This window comes from Patella vulgata, chromosome 1 (genome assembly GCF_932274485.2).
Source record: "Patella vulgata chromosome 1, xgPatVulg1.2, whole genome shotgun sequence".
Taxonomy (NCBI): domain Eukaryota; kingdom Metazoa; phylum Mollusca; class Gastropoda; family Patellidae; genus Patella; species Patella vulgata.
The window spans coordinates 17013974-17027905 of NC_065879.2; the positions used below are offsets into that span (position 1 = coordinate 17013974).

Genomic DNA, 13932 nt, shown 5'->3' on the forward strand with positions numbered 1-13932 from the left:
GTATACAGAGTCAGTTAAAAGCCTGATTAAATAAATGTGTTTTAAGTTGTTTTTTTAAAAGGATATAAGGTCCATGATCTCATGTACGTAATGTTCGGCCATTATATCGTGGTTATGTACGCGAAATGAGCGGAAATCGAATTTGACAAACATCGTTTAAAGAAATGTATTCTTCATGTGGTGCCGGGCATTTCTTTTAAAATGGCTGCCGAATTTGGCAATATAAGGCCATTTAACAAAATACCCATAAATTTGGTATAATAAAAGAGCATCTCTTAAGATACGTAAGATATGACTTTTTCTATGTCTTTTATATGGTTTTCGATGTCTCTGAATTTGAATATAAATTTTGAAAATACAAAATAGCAGCAACACAAATTGGCGGATATTAAATTAATCGTCATTTTTCCTGTTGGATATTAGATAGTGTCTCTAAACTATGAGGTACACGGTAGTTCGATGTACCCCGTAGTTAAGATACAGTCTCCAAACCGTGTTTACACTGTAGTTTGGGTGTAGTTCGTCAAATGAAGATGAACTTTACGATATATCCATCCTGAAATAACAAAAGATAGATTGCCAGGCAACGAAACATACGCCCACGGCAACTAAATCGTCCGGGCAGTCAACAAGAATTGTCGCATATTTTTACTTTTTTCGGTAATGAAACATTTATAATACACTAAAATCTGATTAAGAGCAACAAATCAGAAAACCATTAGAATTTGTTTGGTTTTTATAAAGTTCTGGCCCATGTTAATACTGTATCATGAATTTAGCTGTTCCAAGTCATAAAAATTCATTGAAAATCAATATACTTGTTCGTCTCAAGATCTTAAACTCTGTGTATCAATCTGCAGTCAATCGGATATTAACTTTGGCCTCTAGAGCGTCCACAAGATTTTTCAAAGGGATCAAGGGCCATAACTTTGGCAGTAATTATCAGAAATCTTTGAAAATCAATAGGATTCTTCGCCTCGTGACCTCAAACACTGTGTATAAATTTAAAGTCAATCAGATATTAACTTTAGCCTTTAGAGCATCCACAAGGTTTTTTGAAGTGATCAAGGGCCATAACTCTGGCAGTAATTATCGAAAATCACTGAAAATGAATAGACTTCTTCGACTCATGACCTTAAACACTGTGTATAAATTTAAAGTCAATCGGATATTAATTTTCGCTTCTAGAGCGTCCACAAGATTTTTTGAAGTGGTCAATTGCCATAACTCTGGCAGTAATTTTCGGAAATCGCTGAAAATCAATAGGCTTCTTCGTCTCATGACCTTAAACACTGTGTATAAATTTAAAGTCAATCGGATATTAACTTTGGCCTCTAGAGCGTCCACAAGATTCTTTGAAGTGATCAAGGACCATAACTCTGGCAGTAATTATCGGAAATAGCTGAAAATCAATAGGCTTCTTCGTCTCATGACCTTAAACACTGTGTATAAATTTAAAGTCAATCGGATATTAACTTTCGCCTCTAGAGCGTCCACAAGATTTTTTGAAGTGATCAAGGGCCATAACTCTGGCAGTAATTATCGGAAATCGCTGAAAACCAACAGGGTTCTTCGTCTCTTGACCTTAAACACTGTGTATAAATTTAAAGTCAATCGGATATTAACTTTCGCCTCTAGAGCGTCCACAAGATTTTTTGAAGTGATCAAGGGCCATAACTCTGGCAGTAATTATCGGAAATCGCTGAATATCAATAGGCTTCTTCGTCTCATGACCTTAAACACTGTGTATAAATTTAAAGTGATCAAGGGCCATAACTCTTGCAGTAATTATCGGAAATCGCTGAAAATCAATAGGCTTCTTCGTTTCATGGCCTTAAACACTGTATATAGATTTAAAGTCAATCGGATATTAACTTTAGCCTCTAGAGCGTCCACAAGCAATTGTGGACGCCGGACGGACGGACGGGGGCGACGACAATATACGACCACATTTCAATGTGGGCGTATAAAAATGAATATATTGTAAACGCGCTTTAAATATCTAGATGCGATAGACTTCGTGATAAAAAATTCAAGGTACATTATATCATTGACAATAATAAAATCCAATTTTAGTTTTTAGTTACACACTGTTAACCACCAATAGATGTTTTAATGACAATAAGTCATAAACTGTATTCAGCTCGACGTGAGACTTAAATATAGATACAGTTGGTTTAACTTGAATAGAGATTTTAATTATATATGCTGCATATATGCATATATCACCTTGCAGCTGAATAACATTATATATCTTTTTAGTTGATGTTCATATCGTCAACATCAAGGCGAACTTGTTCTATTGTCCCATTAGCCTATTCAGACTTGTTACCACGAATTTACTCACCCCACCCTCGCATAGTTATGAATATTCTTGTTTCACTAAAGAAACATTTTTTTAGGAATGTGTGCTTTTATAGATTGGACACTTGTTTGCTATATCAAATAGCGGAGACGGGGTTTCAGCCGGCTGATTTAAATTATTTCTTTAAATACAGTAAAGCTTGAAATATGTCCGTTTTCACTCTTTAGAATGTTTTTGTAAATAAGTTTTTATTGTAGTTTCCGTGACGTATTCCCAATAAGCGTTAGAAACAAAGATATATACCCTTAATCCTGGTGCCGATAAACGTTGGGTTGTGTGGAACATGCTAATAAATCTCACACTGAAAAAAAACTTGTGTTGAAACAACACAAACTTGTGTGGTTTTCAACACAAGTTAGGTGTCTCTATTGTTGACACAACACAAAACTTGTGTTAAAATTTATCAAAGAACACAAACTTGTGTTGAAACTTGTGTGAAATTCTACACATTACTTGTGTTGAAATTTATGAAATTTTGTTGAAATTTATGAAACTTGTGTTGAAATTTATGAAACTTGTGAGGTTTTATACAAACTTATGTATAAACATTAACAAAAACTTGTGTTGTATTTTCCCCTAATTTATATCCAGTATAGCAACCTTTCCCATGCAGCATCCCTTCTTTTGCTCTGTTTAACCTGTAAGGTTTAATAAATGACGGAACAATAATTTGTTTGTTAAATTATTATTTATTTAAAAATGATAGGAAAAAGTAAATTAATACTGTCAAATCAAAACTATATAGACAGAAAATTAATTCCAATACTAATGAAATTGTGTTATATAATGACGTGTAATTATGCATCAAATTAAAATACTTTCAAAAACTGAAAAGTGCATCAAAGTCATTTTACAAGTGATTTGTGAGGCATCTAGAAATAAGTAGCATACACAGAACTAACAAAAGAAAAATGCACTATTGCAGGAGTTATAAAATTATGTAGAACCCTTTTAAATAAACAAACAAAATGAATCTTTTGTACATAAAAGGAGCGCCCATTGAATAATGAAAGCACCAAGATTACAGGTTATTGTAAAATAAATGAAATAAAAATATCAGAGAAAATGGCAAATATTAAATAATATGTACAAATTTCATCTGGATTTACCGGCACAGTTCCCCCATGTCAGTGGTGTAGGACATGACAATTGATGATATAGTTGTTCGCATAGGACAATAAACCTAGGTCTCATAAACACCTTGGTGTGTATTTTAAAGCAAGATAGAAATGGGGTTTTAGTCTCCACTCGACACAAACTGGGTCAATTAGGGACTAACATAAGGTTCAATATTATTTCAATAATTCACTTGAGCATAGGGGTCTTTAGTAGTGGGAGGAAACCAAAGGACCCGGAGAAAACCTGCGAGGTTTGAGAGTTGGGCCTACTCCTTGTCATGTACAAGCGGGGAATCGAAACCACCCCCAATGTGTTCACTTTAAAGAAACCTTGACAATTTAAATATTTTACTCAATGCCAGATCTGATCCAATGTGCGCGTGTTAACCATTCCGCCACCCATCGCTTCCTGTGTTCATTTTAAAGAAACTTTTGAAATATTTGATAAAAGAGTAGGTTGTAGGGCAGAATTACCATAATAACATAGAAAGGTAGGATATTAAACCCTATTTCATTTGATAAGCAAGAGAAAGTCACCTTAATGTAGGTCATGGGATTTTTGTAATTCTACATATATTTGGTTTCTACTTTAGGATTTCCGACCAAATTCTAAGTGATTTATGTCACTTTACTTTCTATATTATACATAAATTTCTGGAGAGAATAAAAATCTAATTGTGTTTGGGGAGGATATTTAACATTAAAAACAAATTAAAAAATATTTAAAAAATAGGTCAAATGCATTCTTTTCCAGAACTATAAAATAAATTAATGGTTTAATATTCAAAAGGTATGGTTGGGTTATCTTGTTCTTATCATACATCAATACTCTTGCAAGGGTGTTCCAGCCTAAAAAAGAAAAAAAATTGACAATAAGAACACTTTCTATGGTTCACAATGTTTAAATAAGCAATTTTTTTTGCTACATCGAATGAAATGGGGTTTAACGTCCACTCGACACAAACTAGGTCATTTCAGGACTAACATATTTTCCAATTAAATTTCAATAATTCGCTTGCGCATAGGGGTCTTTAGCAGTGGGAGGAAACTAGACGACCCGGAGAAAACCCAGGCAACCCCACTCCTCGTCACGTACAACCGTGGAATCGAAACCACGCCAGTTGACTCAGTGACAGACTGTATGATACAGCACCCACATGCAAACCATTCGGACATCCAACCCCCCTTGCCACATCGAGATTGAGTCTCTATTTTGTTTCAACTTTTGATAACACTTATTGTGTCTTGTCCAGTTAAAGACCCAGGCAGATTATTATGCTCAAATCAAATGGGTCAGAAGTCAGAAAAAAAAGTCATGAGATTTGGGACTAGAGTCTAATAATAGGTCAACTATTTACTGTAAAAATAGACATATCACAACTTGAAGAAAATCAATGGATGTGATTGTCAAAACACAAGCATGCCAAGTACTTGAAATAGCAGAGCCCTAGGCATTGCCCCAAGAAGAATAACTAGATTACCATGTGTATAGTACTAGTTACTAATTAAAAAAACAAATATGTATTGGTACTTACATTTTGCCTGATTATCAAGCTCTGTGAGAAAAAGTTTCCATAATATGAATAGCCCTTTCCAACTGTCTTGATCTTTCTGATGTAGTTAACTGAGAAAAAAAACATACTATGTATTAGTTGACTAAAATTGACCAGACAGTTAAAAAATGGACGTTTTAATGTGCTGGTTTGCTTTGTCACAGATGAGATGAAATGAAAAAATGAAATGAAATGGGGTGTAACGTCCTACTGTTATGCTCCAACTGGGTTAATGAAGATGGGCATATGCCATACAGTGTGCCATGAGGGAATTTCTGCCGGGTACCGCGATCCTAAGGCCTATCGATTTCTGACAGGAGATCTTTTACATGCACGCCAATGTGTACACGGGACGTCATTTTTTTGTTCAATCCAAATGACTAGACAGCTGTCCTTGTCAGTCCCTCCATCCTGAATTTTCTTAGCCAAAAACAGGAGCAAACCCGCGACCTTAAAATATGTGAGCCAGTGTCTAACCCACTTGGCCACCGTGGTTCCCCACAGATGAGATAGTCATATCCAATGTATCTGGACATAAGTAAGATTCTGCCTGTGCACATACATGTACGTGTACAGTTTTACTATACTAAACTGAATTTTAAATTTCAAAACAATAAAATGAAATGGAGGTTTATGTTTCATCTCCCACCAGGCTATATTGTGCCAAACACATTATAGTGAGATTCTAAAATACCATAACAACAATCTTTTCTATTAGAATTGAACACTCACCCTCCAAAAATACCTTTGAGAAATCATAGGTGCTCAAATCACCATTTCTTCAGCTCTTTATTTTCCCATATTTGGGTTTTTGGACTTATTTTATTATATGATCTTTGATTTGCTATGGCATTTAATATGGAAACTGAAAAATATGAATATGTGACATGTAATAAACTGTTTAATATACCTTACCATATACAAACTGTGTGATATCTAAAACCATTTGAATCCTGAAGATCTTACCCAAGCCGTAAAAATCTGTTTTAATAACACTTGTTTGTCATGTGACTGGACTGTCACAGTAATTTGAAGAGAGCCATGTGGCTTAGTGAGTAAGGCAATGGCTTGCTACCCGGGAGGTTGCGTGTTCGCTCCCAGTGTTGACCGAGAAAGCTCATTTGGATTTTTCAGCATGGATTTCCTGTCTAGTCGTCACGGTGGCTAAGTGGGTAAGACGCTGGATCGTTAGCCTGGAGGTCGGGTGTTTCGATCCCTGCATTGGCCGAGAAAGTTCACCCAGATTTTCCGGCGTGGTTCCCCCTTGTCAGTGATGCAGGACGGAGGGCCCTGACAAGGACAGCTGTCTAGTCATTCGGATGAGACGAAAAACCGAGGTCCCGTGTACACATTGGTGTGCACGTAAAACATCCCTTGACAGTTGGAATTTGATATAAGAGTAGGCGATAGTGCCGCTGCCCAGGCAAAATTTCCCTCATAGCACACTGTATTGCGTATGCCCGTCTTCATTAGCCCAGTTCGGAACAAAACAGTAAGACGTTAAACCCCATTTCATTTCATTTCTAGTCGTTTCAATGGAACAAAAAACCTGCGGTCCCATTGGCGTGCATTTAAGCCGATAGCATGGTAGTTGGAATTTGTTGGCTGTAGCACCCGTGTCACAGTTTGACTGCTAGTTTGTGATACCCACTCGATATGAAGGTGATTGGCTAATGAATTCTTAAATCAGACGAATGCTTCAGCGAAGCGGACACAGCACTCAAATACAATTCGGCCAAATATATCAAACATGTGTCAGTGGACACACTAGGTGAATTTTAGCGCCGATTGATTAAGCCGAATCCTTTGGCTAGTTTATTCAGCACTGACGATTTAAGTCTGTACTTTCTTTATATATCATATTTGAAAGAGGCTGAAGACCTTTATTCTTTATATGCAAATATCATATTTGAAATAGGCCATACTATTATGTGATTCCCCGCTTGAATGTGACTAGGAATAGGGTCGTCTGTCCAGCCTTGTGCGTTTTCTCCGGGTCCTCCGTTTTCCTCCCTTTGCTAAATACCCCTAGGGTGTATTCGAAACAGTGGTCCGGTGCAGAGAACGGACGGAGAATGGGTTCTTGTCGGACTTGAGCAGTCTGGAATGCGTTTGCAAACACGTTCCCGTTCTCAAATCCCACACTACCTCATAGCTGGTGTGAGGCAAGAACAAACATGGTTGACGCATCGATAACTGCCGAGAAAACACCATCATGGGTGCATTTATTAATTTAAAAGTTTAATACCGTTCAAAAATTGGATGTAGTATATGGCCAGTATAACATAAAGTAAGTTAGGTTGCCAGGCAACGAAACATATGCCTACAGCAGTTAAATTATCCGCGCGGTCAACAGGGATTGTCGCATATTTATTCTTTTGTAGGTAATGGGGGCATTTACAAGAAAATTTTATACAAGATTATAATTTTCGTTGTTTGTGGCTTTACAAAGGTCCTACAAACTGAAACAAGGGCCTTAATTGTTGAAATTTGACAGATTTTTTTGTGTTGTGTTTTACTAATTTAAATAATGCATACAAATTTTATACAGATCGGATGATAATTTTGTTGTCCTCGAGTTCACAAGGTTAGAAAAAAGTGAAACAAGGGCCACAACTCTAGAAGTAATTCACAGAAATTATAGAAATTTAATAGGCGTCTTCGTTTCACTAATTTAAATGATGCAAATGAATTTCACAAAGTGAAACAAGGGCCATAACTCCAGAAGAAAATAACGGAAATTATTGAAATTAAATAGGCTTCATCTCACTAAAATACACAACATATCAATTTCAAAATAATCAGGTCTGTAGACGACGGACCAACCGACGGACGACAATATGCGACCACATTTCCATGTGGGCGTATCAAAAGGTGATGTAATCGTCATTGAAAATTAGTAAAACTGAGTCATAATTTATCAAAATTATGCTTAATAGTGAAGTCAGTACTAAACAAGTTATAGTAACAGATTGTATAAATTTAATTCATCTTGTTACCATGGATACTGTTCTCTCATGTTCTAGACTCATGAATGTGTTTTCCTGTTCTTCCGCCGTTCTCGAACCTGTGCGAACACTGTTTCTAATACACTTCATTCAAATAAAATTGAACAATAATGGTCTCGAAATTACCTAGCGCCAGTAAGTATAAAGGATATATCCAACAAACACTAACAACAACTCTAGGTTTATGCAGAATTAATATAACACAACATACACAGATTGCAATAGAATGAGACCGAGTTCAGGAAAAGGGCAGAAACGGAAGAAGACAATCTGTCCTACTTGATTCTAGGACATATATATAGCATGGACCTACTTGATTCGACCAATTTAATACAAGGAAATGAATGGCATAGTTTGTGTCAAGTGAATTTAGTGAACTTTAAACCCCATTTCCTCGCCCTCTCTCTCTACAGAGATAAATACTTTTCGTGTTACATACAATAACATTATTGGGCATTATTAAAAAAAATATATTAAAGGGAAATGAGATTCTGTTACCTGTTTTTCTTTGTAGAGTACATGCTAACATCAATGACTGGAAAAAAAAAATAACGAAACTATAGAGAAACTTCTGAATCAGTGGAAGTCTAATATTAGGCCTACACATTGATGACATTGATAAAAAAAGGCTGATTTGTTTGTTGTTTTTTTTTTCTTTTACAGAAATAAGATTACATTTCAACTAAACAACTAACACAAAAGTTAGTATCTAGCTATAGCGTCCATGTCTGGATTTACATTATTTCTCATTTTGACCGAACGTCTATAAAAATCAAAGATGGCGGCCAATAATAATTTCACCGGGTATAAAATCAAGACAGATTCTTACCTGCTGGTCCTAGTCGTGGGTTTCTTGCAATTATAAGTATTTGAACAACGGTGTAGCGCCGATTAGCTAATAATAATTAAGCACGATTTCAGAAAAATTAAGACAGAATCGTTAGATTGCTGAATTAGCGGAACACTTTTAGAACTCATCAAAAAATTTTTCTTAATCTTTGTCCGCCATTAACAGACTTCCGGTCCAGCCAGTGGCAGTAGTTCTAAATCTGACTTTTTTAAACGAAACGAATTATTAATATACATAGAAGCAATATATCGATTCTAAATTAAATACACGGTTTTATTTTTTGTAAAAATTTACAAACCTGCGGTCTGGTATTCTATGTGACCATTATAATTTTTAAAAATATCACGGCTAAAGCACTCTGTTGATGCTAACTTCACTAGGCCTACATTTAGATATCTAACTGAATGTCGCTGATATAATATCAAAGAAACAATTTGTCGCAATGAATAAAGTATAGATAACTTGGAGAACCATTATATCAATAAGTCGATTATGAGATACATGTGGATGATCAATTAAATTTGATTGGTTACTTTTCAGTTAACCAATACTGTCCAATTTCTATTACATCAACCAATTACAATATTAAGAGTTTTACTCATTTTTTTTTCTATTGCACATTGAATCAATTTTCGAAAACACCAGGGTGCTGAAAATCACATGTACGCTATATATTCGTTTGATCTATCAGTTTATTGGGCCAATAAAAAAAATTTAAAGACAGACATTTTAACTATACAGACAACTTAACACCAATTATAACATTCAAGTCTGTCTGGCAATTGTCTGATTAATTGCTACTCACACCTTTCCAGTGAAGAACAGCATGTTATTTTCCGGATGTGAATTAAGCCCTTTATTACTTTTCTTAAACTTGTCGACTCCCGAATTCAGACTTTATATGGAGTTTTTTTTTTAAAGAAAACAAATCGTGGACGGTACACATTACTTGTGTTATGATATGAAAAAACACACAAGATTTTATAAATCGACACAAGTTTGTGTTAATGCAATGCAAAACAACACATAACTTGTGTAGATTAGTTTTAACACAAGTACTTGTGTTGAGATCCAACACAAGTGTTTTTTCAGTGCAGGTACGATGTATGTTTGATACTGGTTGATAACAGCATCAGAGCAACATGATTGTTTTCATTGGAAATAAGACGCAAATATTCAAAGGGGTCAGACAAACTCTAAACCAACTGCGTCCCCTTCACTGAGCCCCTTCAAAGGGGGCCCTGTCTGTTTACCTGTGGAATAACATGCATTTGTATCTGTTAAATTTGTGTGGTAGACAGATTGATATTATTTATACATAGGCGGGGGGTGATAACGTCTTACCCCAAACAAATTGCAAAAGAAACCAGAAAGTTTCGTAGAGCGATATTTCGTAATCAGTGTGTTTTAGTGCAGGTGGGGAATAAATAATTTCTTTTTAAATTTTTCAAATACAAAGTGGTCATAGAGGCGAAATATGCCGAAAAACGAATTTGACAAAAATCAAAAAATGTATTTTTCAAATGTATGGCGCCGGGCATTTCTTTCAAAATGACTGTCAAATTTAAAATGGCATTTTCCGACAAGACCAGCGATAATCTCGTAAGATATGACTTTTACTATGTCTTTTAAATGGTTTTCGACGTCTCTTAAAGGTCACCGCCGAAGTCGTGAAACGCACCGTCGGGGGATTTCTAGAAATTTCAAGCCGGAAAACGCGTTGTCTTGCCAGGCCGTGAATACGGCAACCTGAAAGTGGTCCAATCAACAAATCAATCAATCAGGCTGTTGTCGTTACATTTACATGACACCAGACGTGTCACTGATGAAACAAATATGCCCGAAGCAAATGTTGCTGTTAGTGCGACCCATTTGTGACAATTTCTAGGTCCCAAATATTAGCTATTTAGCTCCTTTAATAGCGAATGCAATTTAAATATGTTTAATAGCGCTTTTATCTAGTGTATCTTTTATTTTGATTTTTCTTATAGAATAAGGCTATATAGCAATTATGTGCGCTTTGTGTTGTATAATACTAATAATAGTATGTTCAGCTATACTTCTCGTTTAAAAAATGTATGTTTTATCTCCTATAGACACTTATTCGCTGAAATCTATGACATCCAACAATATAATAGGGCATATTAATAGATAATGGGTTGTTAGAGTTACTTGGGACCCAAGATGGCGTCTTTGTACAATTGACGTCATATGAAATTCCTGGCTTCACAGTTGTCGCAACTTTATCTATACACGGCTTTGATATAGCTTTACTTAACAAAACGTTTTATTTTTTTCTTGGTATAACGTTTTACGGGTCCTAAACAAATTGCAAAAGAAACCAATGCAGTTTGGTTCAATGATAAATATGTCAGACAAAATCATACTCAAAATCGGCCAATGCAAAGTGACACGATTAATAGAATTAAATTTGGCGTTCTTCAGGAATTATCGGAGAGCGATAACTTGTACTGAGTGTCTTTCAATGGTGGAAGGATAAATTATTCTTTTTAAATTCCTTAAACACAGAGTAGTTATGCAAGCGATGCAATATACTTGGTGGTGAAAATTCTCGGTACATTGAAATGTTGGCAATAAAGATCCAATTATAGTTTTTAGTTATACTTTAGTTATACCACCCATAGATGTTTTAATGACAATAAATCGTATACTTTATTCAGCTCGGCGCAATGCTTAACATGAATAGATTCAGTTCGTTTAACTTGAATGTAGATATTATATATCTAAGGTTGAATATATAGGACCTTTCGGTTGAATCATATCATAATAGTATCTTATTTCATAGACTAAACAAAACATTTTGTAGGAATGTTGGCTTTTATAGATTGAACAAAAAGCTGATAAATGTTGAGATGTATGGAACATGGTCGAGGCGATTTGTGACAAACCTCAGACACGATATATATTTGATACTAGTTGAGCATCAGAACAACATGATTATTTCATTTGAAATGGGGCGCAAATACCCAAAGGAGTCGGACAAACTCTAAACCAACTGTCTCCGTCACTGGGCCCATTCAATGCCTGTCAACCTGTGGAATAACATGTACATAATTTGTATCTGTTAAATTTGTGCGGTTTATATATTAGATTAATATTATTATTTACACAAATTTCAAAAGAAACCAGAAAGTTTCGGAGAGCTCTATCTCGTATCACATGTCACTTATGAAACATATGTCTGAAACACATGCAACGCTGTTTGACACCTTTTCTTTAAATTACACTGATTTTACACTGGTTTTAAGCTACACGGATTTTAAATGTTTTATCAATTAGACAATTTAAAGAAATTTCTATTTTCGAAAAATTGATGATACAATTAATGATCGATGACCGAAAACTGACACACAATCCGGACTGGCTCCAGACCAAAAAAATATGGAATTTCAGGCATTTATTTTGTCGGCTAGAAGGTAAAAAGTTTTTATCTCCCAAATTACTATTTAAATTTTCATTTTTCACTTTACCGGTCTGCACAAAAAATCAGGCCTCAAGTTCACAAAGCTTTCTCAGACTGAAGTTAAGAATTTACTCAAAATTGTTGGCCTTATTTTAACTACAATTATAACCCTTTATAAAACTTTTGTTGTTTTAATGTATCAAATACATCAATAAGACACAATGTGCAAAGTTTTGTGTTTCTGGATCAATAAAATTTCCCATAAACGGTGGTTGAAAGTTGAGTAAATTCTTAACGTAAATCTGAGAATGCTTTGTGAACTCGGGGCCTAATTTTTAAAAGCGTATGCAAGTTAAATATAATTAATATAGAGCGAAGCTCTACAGCAAAGCTCTTTTCCGGTAACACAGGAGCGTAACTGAAATTGTCACCCACAGACTGTTGATTAAAAAAAAAATCAGACCGGAACCGGATACACTGGGCAAAACAGGCAATGCGCATGTCAACTTACCAAATCTCGCCCAAGCGAGATTACGCGCCTCATAGAACTATTTCTATGACGCGTCTAATCAATGACGTCACATATTTTTGACGTCAATGAAAATAATTCTCACACTTTTTTGTTCTTTTTTAAAAAACAAAATTAATGTATACAATTTAGATCTAAATGAAAATCAATTTGGAAAAACTAAATTATTTAACATTTTTTGTATCACTTGAGAAAATTAATTATGAAGGTTTTATATTTGACAATAATCAGCTTCGCTCTACTCAGGCAATGCCTGTTACATATTAGCGCTTTTATCTGGTGTATCTTTCATTTCATTTTATTATGAATTAGGTGCGCTTTTTGTTGTATAATAATAATACTAATAATAGTTTGTTCAGCTATACTTTTCGTTGATAAAATGTATGTTTTATCTCTTTTTCGCGGAATTCTATGAAATAGTCATCTACACCCCTATCGGGGGCAGACAACTTCGATACAACAGTATGATAGGACATAAAATAGATAGTGAGTAACAAATACTTGGGACCCAAGATGGCGTCTTTGTACACTTGACGTCATATTTTCATGACGTCACATGAAATTTCTGGCTTCACAGTTGTCGCAACTTTATCTATTATATCATAGAACTAGAGTTAGTATTCTAGTTCTATGATTATATTTATATATATACGGCTTTGGCGTCTTTGTACACTTGACGTCATATTTGCATGACGTCATATGAAATTCCTGGCTTCACAGTAAAGTTGTCGCAACTTTATCTATACACGGCTTTGCTGACAAGGTGGAACCACACCGATGAACGTTCTCGGCCATTGCAGGGATCGAATACGGGAACTCCGGGTTAGCGAGCCAAAATTAGCGAGATAAAGAGATACTAAATAGACGGTTTCAAGTTGACTGTAGCCTAATTTATAATAGCAGTGGTTTAAATATCAATAGAACTAGTAACAGCCGTGGTAACTTAAATAATAGATGAGTATGGGATATTGATTGACTATTACACATTTGAATTTTTATGTGTGTGGGGATATTAGAGGAGCCGGAGAAAAGCCGTGAGGTTGGACAGGTTACCCAACTCATTGTCACGTACAAACTGGGAATGG

General features: G+C 35.2%; 1 long non-coding RNA gene across 1 annotated transcript; it reads right to left on the reverse strand.

Moving 5' to 3' along the window:
• Positions 1 to 3149: 3149 nt before the first annotated feature.
• On the reverse strand, positions 3150 to 5903 carry LOC126816359 (uncharacterized). Its single transcript, XR_007678321.2, has 3 exons — positions 5769 to 5903; positions 5019 to 5107; positions 3150 to 4332 (listed from the first exon to the last, which is right to left on the reverse strand). It is a non-coding gene; the product is annotated as an uncharacterized LOC126816359 (long non-coding RNA).
• Between the last annotated feature and the right edge of the window lie 8029 nt (positions 5904 to 13932).